This window comes from Pimephales promelas, chromosome 13 (genome assembly GCF_988280905.1).
Source record: "Pimephales promelas chromosome 13, fPimPro1.hap1.1, whole genome shotgun sequence".
Classification (NCBI taxonomy): domain Eukaryota; kingdom Metazoa; phylum Chordata; class Actinopteri; order Cypriniformes; family Leuciscidae; genus Pimephales; species Pimephales promelas.
Window position 1 is genome coordinate 12,279,680 of NC_142781.1, and position 15,339 is coordinate 12,295,018.

Below are 15,339 nucleotides of genomic sequence, written 5' to 3' on the forward strand. Positions count from 1 at the left end.
TGAGTCTCAAGTCATCATATTATAATGATTTCTGAAGGATGATCATGTGACACTGAAGTCTGGAGTAGTGATGCTGAAAATACAGCTTTGATCACAGGAATACATTACATTTTCAAATATATTAAAATACAAAACAGTTATTTGGAATTGTAATAATATTTCTCAATATACTGTTTTAACTGTAATAATAAATGCAACCTGGTTGAGCATAGGAAAGTGATAGTGTAAGTATAAAAATACTTTTTACAAGTAGATTTTTCTTTGCTTAAGGAATATTCTGATGAAACCAAGAGACATACTTTAGGAGATTTTCACAAACTTTGTAGAGTAACCTACATTTCTAAGATTGTCCTCAATTTCTCAAAGACTTTGTACAGAAACTATACATCTTTACAGTTTATATATAGTTTATGTAGTGGCTGTTTATGGTGGACACGACAACCTTCACTTTTTGTCCATTTTTATTTACAGGACAATAGAGGTGGGCGAGAGAGGGGAAATGGGGTCGGGACACGATGACCCAGTCCAGAGTCAATCCCATATCCTTTGAGCCAGTTCTCTCGGCACTCACTTCCGCACCACTGCTCAGACGCTCAAGCCAATTTCGTCCATCATAAAACGCATTGCTTCAGGACAGAAGCTTTGTTTTTGGCTGCCGATATTGTGCTGACTTATGAAACTTCTCTTCACAAGGACAAATGATAACAGTCAAAAGTTAAAGGTAGGGTAGGCCATTTCAGAGAGGCTAGCAATAGCGAGCTAGCTTTGAAAGCATAAGATCCCACCCTCCCTTCAGAGCATCTCAAAGCCACGCCATCTTCAAAAAACATGAACACACACAGCCAGAGCAGAGCGTCACGAGACAGGAGACGACATTAAATTACTTAATGTCTCAACAAAGCACATAGCATTGCAATATTAATGAGCGTATAAACAACTTGAAGAGCTCTGACCTGTACCAACTAATTGTTGCAGATTGATAGTGTTGACATAGAAACACATCCGAACTGAACGTCACGTACGTCTGTCATCTCTTAATTCCGGTAGTTATGGTGTGAACACAGCATAAGCTTGTTTGTTTGTGGCACTTGATGACACTCTGTTTACAAGAAACGCGCTGATGACGTGAGATGTGTGTGTGAACAGGGTGCATGGAGGAATGAAAATACATATGTTGACAGGCAGGTACGACGAACGCAATGATTGGACGAAATTGTTTTAGTCCTTCCATAGCATAATGTTAGCCAAGAAATCTACACACACAATACTGGCAGCAAAAAATATTTTGCCGCCAGTGTGGTCTAGCAACTCTCCGTTGGCTTTTGAAGTGGAAAAACTCTTATCAGGCCAATCACATAGTGTATAGAGTTGGTGGGCGTGGCTTAACACAATGACGGCAGAGTTGTGACGGTTCTGCGCCGTGATTTCCATAGGTGATTTCCCTGCTAATTGAAAACAAACAAGATGCTGCTGGCGAACAGCGGCCTTTCGATTCGGCTTTGGCCGCGACTCTGGATGACTTGGAGTTAAGAGAACGTCACTTAAAGGGTTAGTTCACCCAAAAATGAAAATTAAGTCATTAATTACTCACCCCCATGCTGTACCAACCCCGTAAGACCTTCGTTCGTCTTCGGAACACAAATGAAGATATTTTTGATTAAATTTGAGAGCTGTATCAGTCCTCCATAGACTTCCTAAGGGACTAGCACTTGACGGCCCATAAAGTCATTAAAGAAAATGTTTAAATATTCCCTGTGCCTACAGCGGCTCAATTATAAGTTTATCAAGCGACGAGAAAACTTTTTGTGCGAAAAACAAAACAAAAATAACGATTTTATTCGACTATTCCATTACTTCCTTATGGGCCTTGAGACGAGAATTGAAGAGATTTCCAGAACGCATGCGCGAGAACTGGGATGAGGACGTTCTTATGTTGTACCAGGCAAATTATGGTTGTTAATATTATTGTTCAATTTAAAAAAAAAAAAAGAGAGAGCAAACTATAAAAAAAAACGAAAAAAAAGAGGACGTTCTTCTTCGACTACTTCTTGTTACCAGCTGCTCACTGCAAGTATTACCGCCCCCTACCGTATAAGATGACGTGCTGATATAGCTGGAAGCGCAAAACTTTCTGTTTACACGCAGAGGAAGACGCGCGCTGTACATACGCGTTTCAATTACCGTATTTTCCGCACTATAAGGCGCACTTAAAAGCCTTTAATCTCCTCAAATACGACAGTGCTGTGCGCCTTACAATCCGGAGCGCCTTATATATGGATCATCATCTTATACGGTAGGTGGCGGTAATACTCCTAAGCGGTGAGCAGCCGGTAACAAGAAGTAGTCGAAGAAGAACGTCCTCCTCTCAGTTCTCGCGCATGCGTTCTGGAAATTTCTTCAATTCTCGTCTCAAGGCCCATAAGGAAGTAATGGAATAGTCGAATAAAATCGTTATTTATGTTTTTTTAGCACAAAAAATATTCTCGTCGCTTGATAAACTTATAATTGAGCCGCTGTAGGCACAGGGAATATTTAAACATTTTCTTTAATGACTTTATGGGCCGTCAAGTGCTAGTCCCTTGGGAAGTTTATGGGGGAGTGATCCAGCTCTCAAATTTAATCAAAAATATCTTCATTTGTGTTCCGAAGATAAACGAAGGTCTTACGGGGTTGGTACAGCATGGGGGTGAGTGATTAATGACTTAATTTTCATTTTTGGGTGAACTAATCCTTTAAGTCATTCTTAAAAAAGGAAGATGTGTTCAGAGTTTTGACGACCGGATACGGCAATAGTTTAATATATCAACTTGCTCTGCTGGAGGGAAAACGCATGGGACTCACTCAGTAACGCAATATTGTAATCCATTACTTTTAAAAGTAACTTTCCTCAACACTGGTCACAATCTCGGCTTTTGTAGCTAAGCAACTACCCAACACAATGCACATATTTCTCAATGCAAAGCCAGCTTTTGCAACACTTGATGTCAATATTTCGTAAATTATAGAATTCCTTTTTTTAAACAACACAAGTTTTTAAAAAAATGATAGACTGCTATGCGACCAAACTGCAAATAAATACACAGTTCCATCATCCCTAGAGTACTATGATGAATTACCATAATTTGAGTCACTCTCGTCCTGTTTTATTGCAGCTTCTATTCTGATCTTTGGCCCGAAACATGAGGGAAACACATAAAAGTGTACATCAGCCTACGTATGGGTCAAAGTACATGTTGAAAACTATGTTATTGTGCTAATGAGTATAGTAAAAGTATTAATAATGATGGTTGTAATACTAAATGGAATCTCAAACACAAAACGACATCAGAAGTGCATATTAAATCTTAGCATATAGAGAGACATGCAGTTATTATGGCTGTATTGCTAGCACACAGCTTAAGGCTCCACTTTAAATTGTAATTATTTTCTTATGAGATCTAAGAAAGACTTAATTTCAGAAAACATAATGGATCTGTTTGTAGTAAGCGATTGAATGTGTCATTTCAAATGGCTATGCAGATTTGGACAAAGTTCTGAAATTTGTAAGGCTCTCTTCCAATATGAGTTGGAATTTAAATTGAAATGGCCAAAATTCCCCCCCAAAAGCTGACCCAGTGTATTTACAGTATACAAGGTAATGAATTGTAGTGTCTCAATAGCCAGAAAAAAAAAAAAAAAAACACTAAGCCAGCACTCCTGGGATTCCACCCATGCGAACAAGGTAATGAAGTTGTCACATTACGATCGAAAGACTTTGCAGCTTACATTTGAGTGAAACCTCGAGCCCTGAAGCAAAGCCCAATGCCACATGAATTATAGCTTTAGCTGTTATAAATGTGGAAAAATATGTGCATTTGTTCCCCCCTAGAGCCAATAATGTTGCAATAACAGTTGCAATGTCAGTAATGTTGGCAGAAGGACTCTGTATCTGGACCGTCTCTGATGGAACACAGATAAATATCCTTGCAGAAGCGACCGGAGACCAATAAGTGGCTGGCACAGAGGACATTTCTAACTACTCTTTTGGAGATCATTGATACAGTGCAAAGCCTTATGGTTGTACTCATCTGATAACTCTTCATTCACTACCACTGAAAGGTTTGGAACAATTCAGATTTTTAAAATATTCTTAAGAGAAGGCTGCATTTATTTTATGATCAGAATAATAAAATGATTTCTGAAGGATCATGTGACACTGAAGATGCTGAAAAAGCAAATAAATGCAGCCTTGATGAGCATAAGAGGCTAAACATATTCAAGAATATAATTTATTCCAAACTGGTACCTGTTAAATTATTTATTTTATCGTATTATTCTATAACTTCAGCATCATCAAGCAGAACAATCAGCAATTTCAAGCTCCCAAATATACTGATATTCACAATTCTATTACCTTAACCCTATGCATAAAGGGGATCAAATTGACCCAACAGGGTGATTTTTAAAAATATATATATTTTATGAATAAAAACATTAATTTATTTGATATTCCATGAATTCCTCAAAAAACTTGTTTCCGACTACCCCAAGAATGCATATGTAAGGGTTACGTTCTTACGAGTTCGTTTGTGTTTTAGTTCTAAAACAGTTCTCTTCCTGTTTGCCTGTTTTCCCTGTTATTGTTTGTTTCTATGGTTACCAATTAGTATATTGTTTAGTCCCACCTGTCTCTTGTTTAGTTCCTCATTCTCCCTGAGTTCTTTCTTTATCTTAAACTGTACCTCTAGTACATGTTCCTGTGTGGATTATCTTAATTAGTTTGTTTAGTACTGCAACAAATCCCTCTCCTCTTCACTTGTTTACCCAACTTTGATAGCATAAAGGAGGTCAAAACGACCTAATTAATTTCCCATGAGTTTTGCATTTTAAAATCATAAATTGTATATTTTGTACTGCATAAATAAACATGTTTTGTCAGTTATTTTAATAATTTCATTAACAGGACACTGATTTTATGAAGAAAAGTCCAGTGCGAGTCATTTTGACCCCCTTTATTTGTAGGTTTTTTGGTTTGTGAATTCTATGTTTTCCAAGTGTAACAGACTCTTTTTTAAAAAATTGTGGGTTGGCTTTTCCAGTCATTTATTCAACAACGAGCAGTGAAGTGTGATAAACAGCTATTGCTATTTTTAATGTTACATTGTATTGCACACACAGCAAATAGAAGCAATTAACAAACACACATTCTGAATCAGTTGTTTTATAAATTGTATTACGTTTCGCTGTTCAAATGTGCCAGATTATCAGGCTTTATATATATATATATATATATATATATATATATATACACACACTCACCTAAAGGATTATTAGGAACACCATACTAATACTATGTGTTTGACCCCCTTTCGCCTTCAGAACTGCCTTAATTCTATGTGGCATTGATTCAACAAGGTGCTGAAAGCATTCTTTAGAAATATTGGCCCATATTGATAGGAAAGCATCTTGCAGTTGATGGAGATTTGTAGGATGCACATCCAGGACACAAAGCTCCTGTTCCACCACATCCCAAAGATGCTCTATTGGGTTGAGATCTGGTGACTGTGGGGGCCATTTTAGTACAGTAAACTCATTGTCATGTATAAGAAACCAATTTGAAATGATTCGAGCTTTGTGACATGGTGCATTATCCTGCTGGAAGTAGCCATCAGAGGATGGGTACATGGTGGCCATAAAGGGATGGACATGGTCAGAAACACTGCTCAGGTAGGCCGTGACATTTAAATGATGACCAATTGGCACTAAGGGGCCTAAAGTGTGCCAAGAAAACATCCCCCACACCATTACACCACCACCACAAGCCTGCACAGTGGTAACAAGGCATGATGGATCCATGTTCTCATTCTGTTTACGCCAAATTCTGACTCTACCATCTGAATGTTGCAACAGAAATCGAGACTCATCAGACCAGGCAACATTTTTCCAGTCTTCAACTGTCCAATTTTGGTGAGCTCTTGCAAATTGTAGCCTCTTTTTCCTATTTGTAGTAGAGATGAGTTGTACCCAGTGGGGTCTTCTGCTGTTGTAGCCCATCCGCCTCAAGGTTGTGCGTGTTGTGGCGGTTGTAACGAGTGGTTATTTCAGTCAAAGTTGCTCTTCTATCAGCTTGAATCATTCGGCCCATTGTCCTCTGACCTCTAGCATCAACAAGGCATTTTCACCCACAGGACTGCCGCATACTGGATGTTTTTCCCTTTTCACACCATTCTTTGTAAACCCTAGAAATGGTTGTGCGTGAAAATCCCAGTAAATGAGCAGATTGCGAAATACTCCGACCGGCCCGTCTGGCACCAACAACCATGCCATGCTCAAAATTGCTAAAATCACCTTTCTTTCCCATTCTGACATTCAATTTGGAGTTCAGGAGATTGTCTTGACCAGGACCACACCCCTAAATGCATTGAAGCAACCGCCATGTGATTGGTTGATTAGATAATTGCATTAATGAGAAATTGAACAGGTGTTCCTAATAATCCTTTAGGATATATATATATATATATATATATATATATATATATATATATATATATATATATATATAACTTTTTTATGACATGAGGAAACAGGGGAGAACATGCTTTTCTGTTTAAAGACTCCAGAGAATAAATAAAATCAATAATTACGAAAGAGTAAACAAGCTCTACCATCTGCTGCCTGCTTGACATTTGACTGCGCACAGTCCTGCCCTGCTAACAGTCCTCTCTCGTATGGCCTCTTCCAGGCGGAATCTTGTCTTCCAGTATGAACGTGACACGCAGCCTATGGGCTCTATGCACGGCGTTATTTCCGGTGAAGGATTAAGGATGCTCGATAACTTCCGCCGATCATAGAGTCCAATGCAATACCGAGAATTTATATTGAATTTTATACTCCATGGTTATACTAATGAAACGTTAGTCACAAAAACAGATAAAACAGACACCCCTCGTTGTGTTTTTGCTTCTTTTTAAAATTGTATTAAATAAACATAACTATATATAAAATTACATCTAAACGTATGTACGTTTCGTTTCAAAGACGGGAGGACAGTAAATATTGAAGACTCTGCCATAATCCCGTTTTCTCCGGTTTTCCTCCGCTTTAATCTACACAACCGGAAATGGACGAGCATCCTTACGTCAAATGCGGAACTTGTGCGTGCATATAGCCCATTGAACACCGGCAGGGGACTTGGCAATAGAGCAGGAAATGGAGGGACTCTTAAGTGTATGGCCAAAGGACAGACAAGCACAAGCCTGTTCTAACACATATGAATCCCACTTCACCAAAAAAAGAAAAAACCTTGTGAAAAAGAAGTGTGCAATATCAAATGTGTACTTGTAGTGTTAAATCGTAAAAGTATGTTAAAATAAAACAACATGAATGAAATAAATGGCCACTTAAAGAGAGTCCACTTTCATGACTGTTTCTATAACTTAAGTACACTTTAAAAAATGCACTTTGTTATAATGACAAATAATATGTTTTGTTTTAAAAATAATTTTTAAGTCATTATGTTTTGATAACCTTTTGTTGCTTTTGCAAGACTTCTTGCTTTTTAAGAAGTACACTTATTTTGATGTGTTGACTAGCATTACACTTTTAACTGTAGTGTGTTATTTGACATTAAAGTTAATATATTTTAAATGTTCAAAATGGCAACTTCATAATTACAAATTTGTCATAACATATGTAAATTCATGACGTTATTTAAGTAGGCATACACTTTCAATAGAAATTACATTATACATTTTAATTTACCATAAATGCTTGAAAATAGAAGTAATTATGAAATTACATATAGCGATGTACTTAAGTCCTACATTATTGGGTCAAACTGCACGCTTAAGTTCAAAATGGTATTTAATATAATATAAATGTAAACTATAAAAAAAAATTTCATTTAATTGCAAATAACGTTCGATTTAAAGTCCGAACAAGCACTTGAGTGAATTTTTTAAAGTATTTTACTTTATATATTCAACCTTTGTATATAACCCACCGAGGGTCGCAGAACAGTGGCTTAATTGAGGAAAAAAGCACCATGAAACCAGTATAAAGTATAACTAGTCCACCCAACTCTTGTATCCTCAATCCTTAATACAACTATAGGAAAAATCGTAATGCCAAACTTACGTTTTATATGCTCATGTCCCACCCCTCATGCTGGAAAGCCAATCGTCTGCTTTTAACGGTTAAGCCGGGAAACATTTAAGCCAATTGTCTGGTTCCACTGACGCATGCAAATGGAAGAGGGCGATAACAACACGGTAGAAGGGAACCAAGCTAGAAAAAGGGAAAAATGAATTTTAAACCTTATTTGGGGGGAAAAGTCATCAAACTTTTTCATATTTTTCAGCGATTTGTATCATATTTTACTGCTGTTACTTTCTATACATGCAGTTTTTATGTCCCAGTGACCAGTGGAAGTGCAGTTCTGAATCTCTGCCCATTTATTTAGAATAAATAGCTGCCCAGAAGAGTTGCCAAGATGGCGGCCGAGTAAAAGGACTTTGTTTATAGTCATCGTATGGCAAAGAGGAGCTAAGAAATTCTGCTAAATAACGTATCTTTTTTGACTTTGAAAATTGACTTTGCTGACACTATCTTTTTTTGTCCTTTCCTTTTCAAACAAATCATACTTTTTGTAGGACTTTTAAAGTAGCTGTATGCAATATTGTGGCCAAAACTGGTACTGCAATCACTTTCAAATTAGGGTGCATCCCCGCCTTCCCCCATGACTCGAGGTTGCCAGATATGCTGCAGGTTCCAGCAGGAACGTAGGCTGCTACAAGAAGCTCCCAATAGCAAGTGACAAGTCCTACACAGTGAGTTTTTTTCTGTTAATTATTTATTTCGAACTTTGTAACAAAGTATTTCGGGTTCATGTCAAGTTTTTTTGAGTTTCGCAACGTTAGAATTTTTTTATCCGATTCCGACACGTTTGTATCTGCAGCTGTGGTAACTAGAGAAGAACTGGCAACCGAATGCCCAACACTACTGAGTCCGTGATTGGTAAATCGGTGGAGGGTGATGCATCAGAACAAAACACAGCTTGACAACATCAACATCAGTCAAGGGCTGCGACTTCACTTTTTAAATGACAATATCCTGGCCGGACTACTGTTGTCAGTGATATAAGTATTTGAAATGAACATGATTTCTTAATGTCTAGTGACATATCAGGGAAAATTTATGATTAATTGAAATGTATTTCTTGCATACAGCTCCTTTAATGGAGAATGTTTATATAACAAGAAGTCATTTTGCAAAGTTTGCTCATTTGGCTCACATTTAGTGTTTCTTGAGTAAAGAAGACACTCTACTTAGTCAAAGAACCAATTCTGTATTTACCCTTGCATTGCAGACCAGCAGAGACGCTCCAAACTGCAGCACTTCATTCACAATAGAGGCGGGGTGGAGTTACGAGTTTTGACTGACAGTTTGAGGATTCACTGGTGTAGTCACAAGCATTATTTAACACTTTTCATTGGTCAAATATTTGAAAAACTCACAAACAGTCATAAAGGGTGACCAATAGTAATGATAAATGAAATAAATAAAAATGTCGGAGTATGGAGATTCGAGATTTCCCGCCTGGCAGCGATGATATTTTGCATTTCAGTAAGTACTCCAGAATTGTATCAAGTATTTCAGAGAGATTTGTAATACCACCAAATGGCGGTTTGAAGAATCTTTGTGTTTCTTTTCAGCTTGAACTGACACAGTCAAAGCTACACTGACCCTTTCTTGCTAATTATCTGCTGAGTCATTAAGAGCTGGGAAAAGGGCAGATGTTACGATCTATGGCTCGATGTGTCATCAGGCTTTTGTTAATCTAAATATAAATGCGTGAAGAGAACAGCCCGCATCATCTGCTTCATTATGGTGGAGATTCACAATATTACAGAGGATTCGAGTGGAACGGAGCTGGTCGCTACCCACGCCTGTTAGCTGCCACCCACCCACCTACACACACACACACACACACACACGAGCATACATAGACTTAATTAATGCCAGTTAATCACAATACCATCAGAAAGCAAACAGGCCGCTGAAGTGACTACACACACACAGAGAATCCATGATCTGCTGCGAATCCAAAAAAACCCACCAGCACCATTCTGAGGAATGTGCCGAACGAAAAGGGAAACACATGCGCACAACACACACACACACACATATACGTGCACACGCGCACCCTCGCACGCACGGTCTCCATGGAAACAAGCGGAAGAGCGGCCCGTCCCACTCTCTTCTGTGGACCGACAGAGGATGATGAGGAAGAGAGAGGAAGAATGAAAAGAGATTCAAAATACAGAGAGAGAACAGCAGAGACAGAAATAAAGGCGAGAAAAGCATCACTTTGTACGGGAATACCGCATGAAATCAGGCTCAGTTTGCGTTACAGACAGTCTCAGCACACTGTTCAGAGTGTGTATCTGGAATCCCCGAGCAAAACTCAAAGCCAAACGCTGCCTTGACACCCAACAGCTGAAACAGTGGGAAACACTGCACTGCACCACAGCACTAATGTATACAGCGTCCAGGAAACCCCCTCTTGTGTGCACTGAATACTAATAACCGTGATATGATTGGCTAGCACTGATGTAAAACCGTATCACATACAGGACTTAGATGCTCGTATGAAGTTTCCTAGAAAGTACAGTAAAAAAAAAGAACAGAGGAGGTGTCATGGTGAGGGAATCACAAGGTGATATCATTATATTTTGAATATTTAATGTACTTTGTGATTACCTTATTCATATCAAATTGTACTTGCAAAGTACACCAATCTATGTCAAAGAATACCGGGGTATTACCTGTACATGTTAAAAAAAAATTAAAAATACATGGAAAAAGTAGCTTCCCAGGCAACTCGTTATTTTACATTCATTACAACTATTATCCAAAGCAAATTAAATTGCTTTACTTTAGATTCATGATCAGAATTCAAAAATACTTATTTTTTTCTAAAATGTTATAGAAATGATATATAATTTCTATAACATTTTAACATAGGCAATATATATATATATATAATAATATATTATGTATAAATATATGTGCTGTCAAATTGTTTAATTAATAAACTATTAATAATTATTGCATCTAACAAAAAAGTTTGTAAATAATATACATAATATGTACATTATGTATATTTACAAACTTTTATGTTAGATGCAATTAATATATTTGAAGAGTTCAGATGCAAAAGCCTCTAAATGCCATTTGAAATTTTCTTCTTTAATGATGATTTTTATCAAACTTGTATATTTAAGTTCAGTGATTTCACTTAAATAACAATTAATAGGTAATTATCATTGCCATGTAAGTGAAATCACTGAACTTAAATATACAAGCTTCATAAAAATTATCATTCTAGAAGAAAATTTCAAATGGCACTTAGTAAATAATAAACAATTATTCATACATTGATTAATTACATCTAACATCATACTGTAGATAGATAGATAGATAGATAGATAGATAGATAGATAGATAGATAGATAGATAGATAGATAGATAGATAGATAGATAGATAGATAGATAGATAGATAGATAGATAGATAGATAGATAGATAGATAGATAGATAGATAGATAGATATAGATAGATAGATAGATAGATAGATAGATAGATAGATAGATAGATAGATAGATAGATAGATAGATAGATAGATAGATAGATGTAATCAATTATTCAATAGACCAATTTGACAGCATTAATATATGTATATAATTAATAATAAATAAGTAATTTTTGGAACTGTGTTATTTAGACAAACCATATGACAAACTAATTTGTAAAATTATTTGGGATTCCAAGTGAGAGAATGGTCATTTCTACAGTAAAGTGGATGTATGTTAAAACAGTGATGTACTGTAGGTTGTAGTTGTAAATGTTTTGTCACGTTACACACTCATTTGGAAAAAATGCTCCTTACTGAGTGTCAGGAATGTCAAAAGTTACTCTGACACCAAGTCAATACTAAAATGATAAAGATAACAGTCTTTCTGTAACATTGTAAGTAGCAAATTCATTGGCACTCACTCACACAGCATCTGATTAACTGGTGGCTTTCGCTGACGCGTGTTTGCGCACATGCTCTGTGGAGAGCTCTCATGACTCAAATCTGATTTGGATAAAAATATCACAGCTGTGAATTAGACCTAAGGCCTGTTGCATGAAGCTAGTTCAACAAAGTCTGAGTTTCAGAGGAGGATTCGAGTTGACAAAACTCAACAAATCCAACCAGGTTTGGATCAGATTCAACAGGCTTTGAATAAACGTTCTCTGTCAACTCAGGGTTTGATCCAGAGTTTATGTTTGTGATGAACACTGAAGTGTGTACACCCAAAAGTGTGACACGTGCAGCGAACAGCCAATCACACGGGACATGGAGAGCGTCATTTGAGTCACTTCTCGCGAGAGAGCAGCACAATTCACATCTATCTCATTTATTTATTTCTTCTATGATACATTTACATCCCATTGTTTTTATCCGTACAATTAAAGTCAACAAGTTTTAGTGTTGTTCCGACCCCACTGTTCTTCATAATATCTTATTTTGTGTTTCACAGAAGTAAGAAATACATGTTTTGAATGACATCAAGTAGTAACCCAGCACTGTCATGTCCAAAAAACATGGTGTCACTATGGTGCATGTAAAAAAAAAATAACACGGTAAAAAAACAAAAACTAGTAGGCTAAATAGGATATAAATAGTATGCTATGTATACCTGTTCAATTACTTTTTAATTTGCCAGCATCATACACAAATATTACATGTAGGTGAGGACATTATGTTTCCGGCTGGAGTCGTGATTGAGATTCTGAACACTACCGGTTAGCAAGTCGCAGGTCTTCGCACTATAACGTTTCTCGTGCGAGTTACGCAATGACAGAAGTAGAGCGACAATATTTACACAGTCTTGCTCACTTGAACACATAATCTCATTCACACTAAGCACACACAGTCTAACACACTCACACACACGCGAGTGTGTGAGAGGTGCTGATGGCTGTCAAATGCTCAGCCCCTGCAGTGTGGAGAGTTTCAAGTGAGCTGAAGACGCAGCAGACGTTTGGCTCAGTGTGTAACAGAGCGGCCAAGGTAGAAAGACAGAGAGAGATAGAGACAGAAAAAGAGAAGGATGAATCTTCATCACTCAACCCAAACGACAGGGTTTCGCTCGAATTCTCGTGCCGGCGAGCTTGGACCCGAGAACCATAGACAACCTCTAGTCCGCCTCCTACCGTGCCACACGCAAACACACGGGAACTCGATGTGCCCCGTGTAGCTGGCATGTCCTCGCGTGAAGGATGCCCTGCCGTCAGGCAGCAGAGCAGAAAATCACATCTCTTGCTAGGCAACGTTCCTGCAACATTCCCACTCTCTTTCTGGCCTCTCCAGTTCAGATATAGAGGTACAGCCTGTGCCCGCCACACTTGAGCAGATGTTAATGTCTCCATTGAATTAGAAGATCACACAGTAACAATCTAAGTCATGGACACCTGCGCCAGAAATGTGCTCACTTAGATATAGACCTACGGCGGTATACGAATCAAACTGAAAAAAAACGACATTCAGGATTAACTCTGACACATTCCCCAACACCAAATCAACAGGACAAGCTTCATTCATTTCTCAGAGCAACTGGTTCTTCAGTGATACGGACTTGTTCTGATTGGACTTACCTCTGTGCAGGAAGCATCACATACAAGTCTTCTTCAAACCATCCCAGAAAACCAAAGGATAGTTATGAGAGAGAGAGAGACAGAGAGATTACCAAGGAAAAATAAAAAATAAAATCACACACACACACACGCTGATAGTCCAAGCAGCCTTGAGGAAAAAAAAAACCCAGATACTCTCTCTCTTTTCCCGTTTTACCGTTCCCCCCTCTCTCTCTGCTGTCTCTCTTTCCCGTCGCCTCCCCAAGAGCAGAGGAGTGGAGAGGAGAGGAGCCGATCTCCCCAGTGCTGGTGTTAAGCTGTGCGTTTAGAGCTCCTCTGCAGCGATCTCGGCATCTTCCACGGACTCCACTGGTACACAGCAAAACATGGAGCCAGACACCGGATTCAGGATTGTTGATTGCCACTGGCCCCTGCTCACTCAGGAATACTAATCTGTATTCTTCTTACTTCATCTCCATCATTTGTCATCCTATTCTGCTCTCAATGTAAATGTCAGAATCATGCCTCATATCCAGTCTAAGGGGGGTGTTCGATCCTGTTGAAAAAAGGAATCCTCTTTTTTTATGATGAGGATGATGATGGTGATGATGTCACTGTTTATTTTTATTTTTTTTTCATTTCTGCATCATTGTCATCACTGATGGACAGAACCTGAGATGACCGCATTAGGATGCCCGTAATTTCCCTTCGGGAAACACATTAGTGCACTTAGGAGAGATGCTAATCGCTAGGTTGTTAACAATTGCAACATGTTTTGTCTTGACAACCTTATTGTCAGATCTAATTTTAAAACAGAACAGAGTTGATAGCAGTGTCTGGTGCTAATATGAGACCGGGCTAGCTTAGCACTGAACTTCGGTACTCTCTTCAATTATACTGTCAAATATTATCAAGTCTGGCCTCTAGCAAACATTTACTAGTACTTATGTTTAACGTAGGTGTTTTTTCCCCTTCATTTGGTGTGCAACGTATGTAATGTAAATATTGTATGATGTTTTACTGTAAGAATTACAGCTAGTGGTTGAAATCGGTACTGCGAAATCCGCCCCCTCTTCCTCAGACTCGACGCTCACGCAGGTTGCCAGTTTAAGGACACCCAACAGAAACGAGCGCAATTGACAATGAAAGCAGAGGAGACTTACACACTTGTAAGTTGATGAGTTGATTTATCCACGTTTTAATATGTTCTCGTTCGTAGAGACTTTTTGATAGATACCGAGGCTTTTTAGGTCGGGTAGAATCTGCAATCTCAGACCAATTTGTTTTCTAGCACAATTTGCGGTGTTTCCTGCCAACTGGCAACCTGTGGTGTCGAAATACTATTGGGTAAACTGACAGTGGGTGGAATCACACAGACCAAAACATAAACAAACATTCCAACACGGAACGCACATTTCAAAGTAAAATAACTGGCTGGAGAAGTGTTTTTCAGAGAAAAGAGTAAGTAAACTCAGCATGTTTTTAATGCTTTAGTAGAGTGAAAAAGTTACAAAAAGCACCTTTAACAAAGTTTAGGAGGAGCACGTTCAGATAATTTTACGCAATCGGCATGAAAGGATGCTCTGTCCGATGACAGTTTTCCAGCATACATGAGATTAAAAAAATGCATTTGCTGACACAATACAACCAGGGCTGGGTTTCCCAAAAGCATTGTAAG

At 38.1% G+C, this 15,339-nt stretch overlaps 1 protein-coding gene across 1 annotated transcript in view; it reads right to left on the minus strand.

Annotated features, from left to right (window-relative positions):
- dlgap2b (DLG associated protein 2b) overlaps positions 1-14,143 on the minus strand; it is a 141,759-nt gene extending 127,616 nt beyond the window's left edge. The window contains exon 1 of the mRNA XM_089118480.1: positions 13,683-14,143. The gene's annotated coding sequence lies outside the window, so the exon portion shown is untranslated. The remainder of the gene's footprint in view (positions 1-13,682) is intronic.
- Between the last annotated feature and the right edge of the window lie 1,196 nt (positions 14,144-15,339).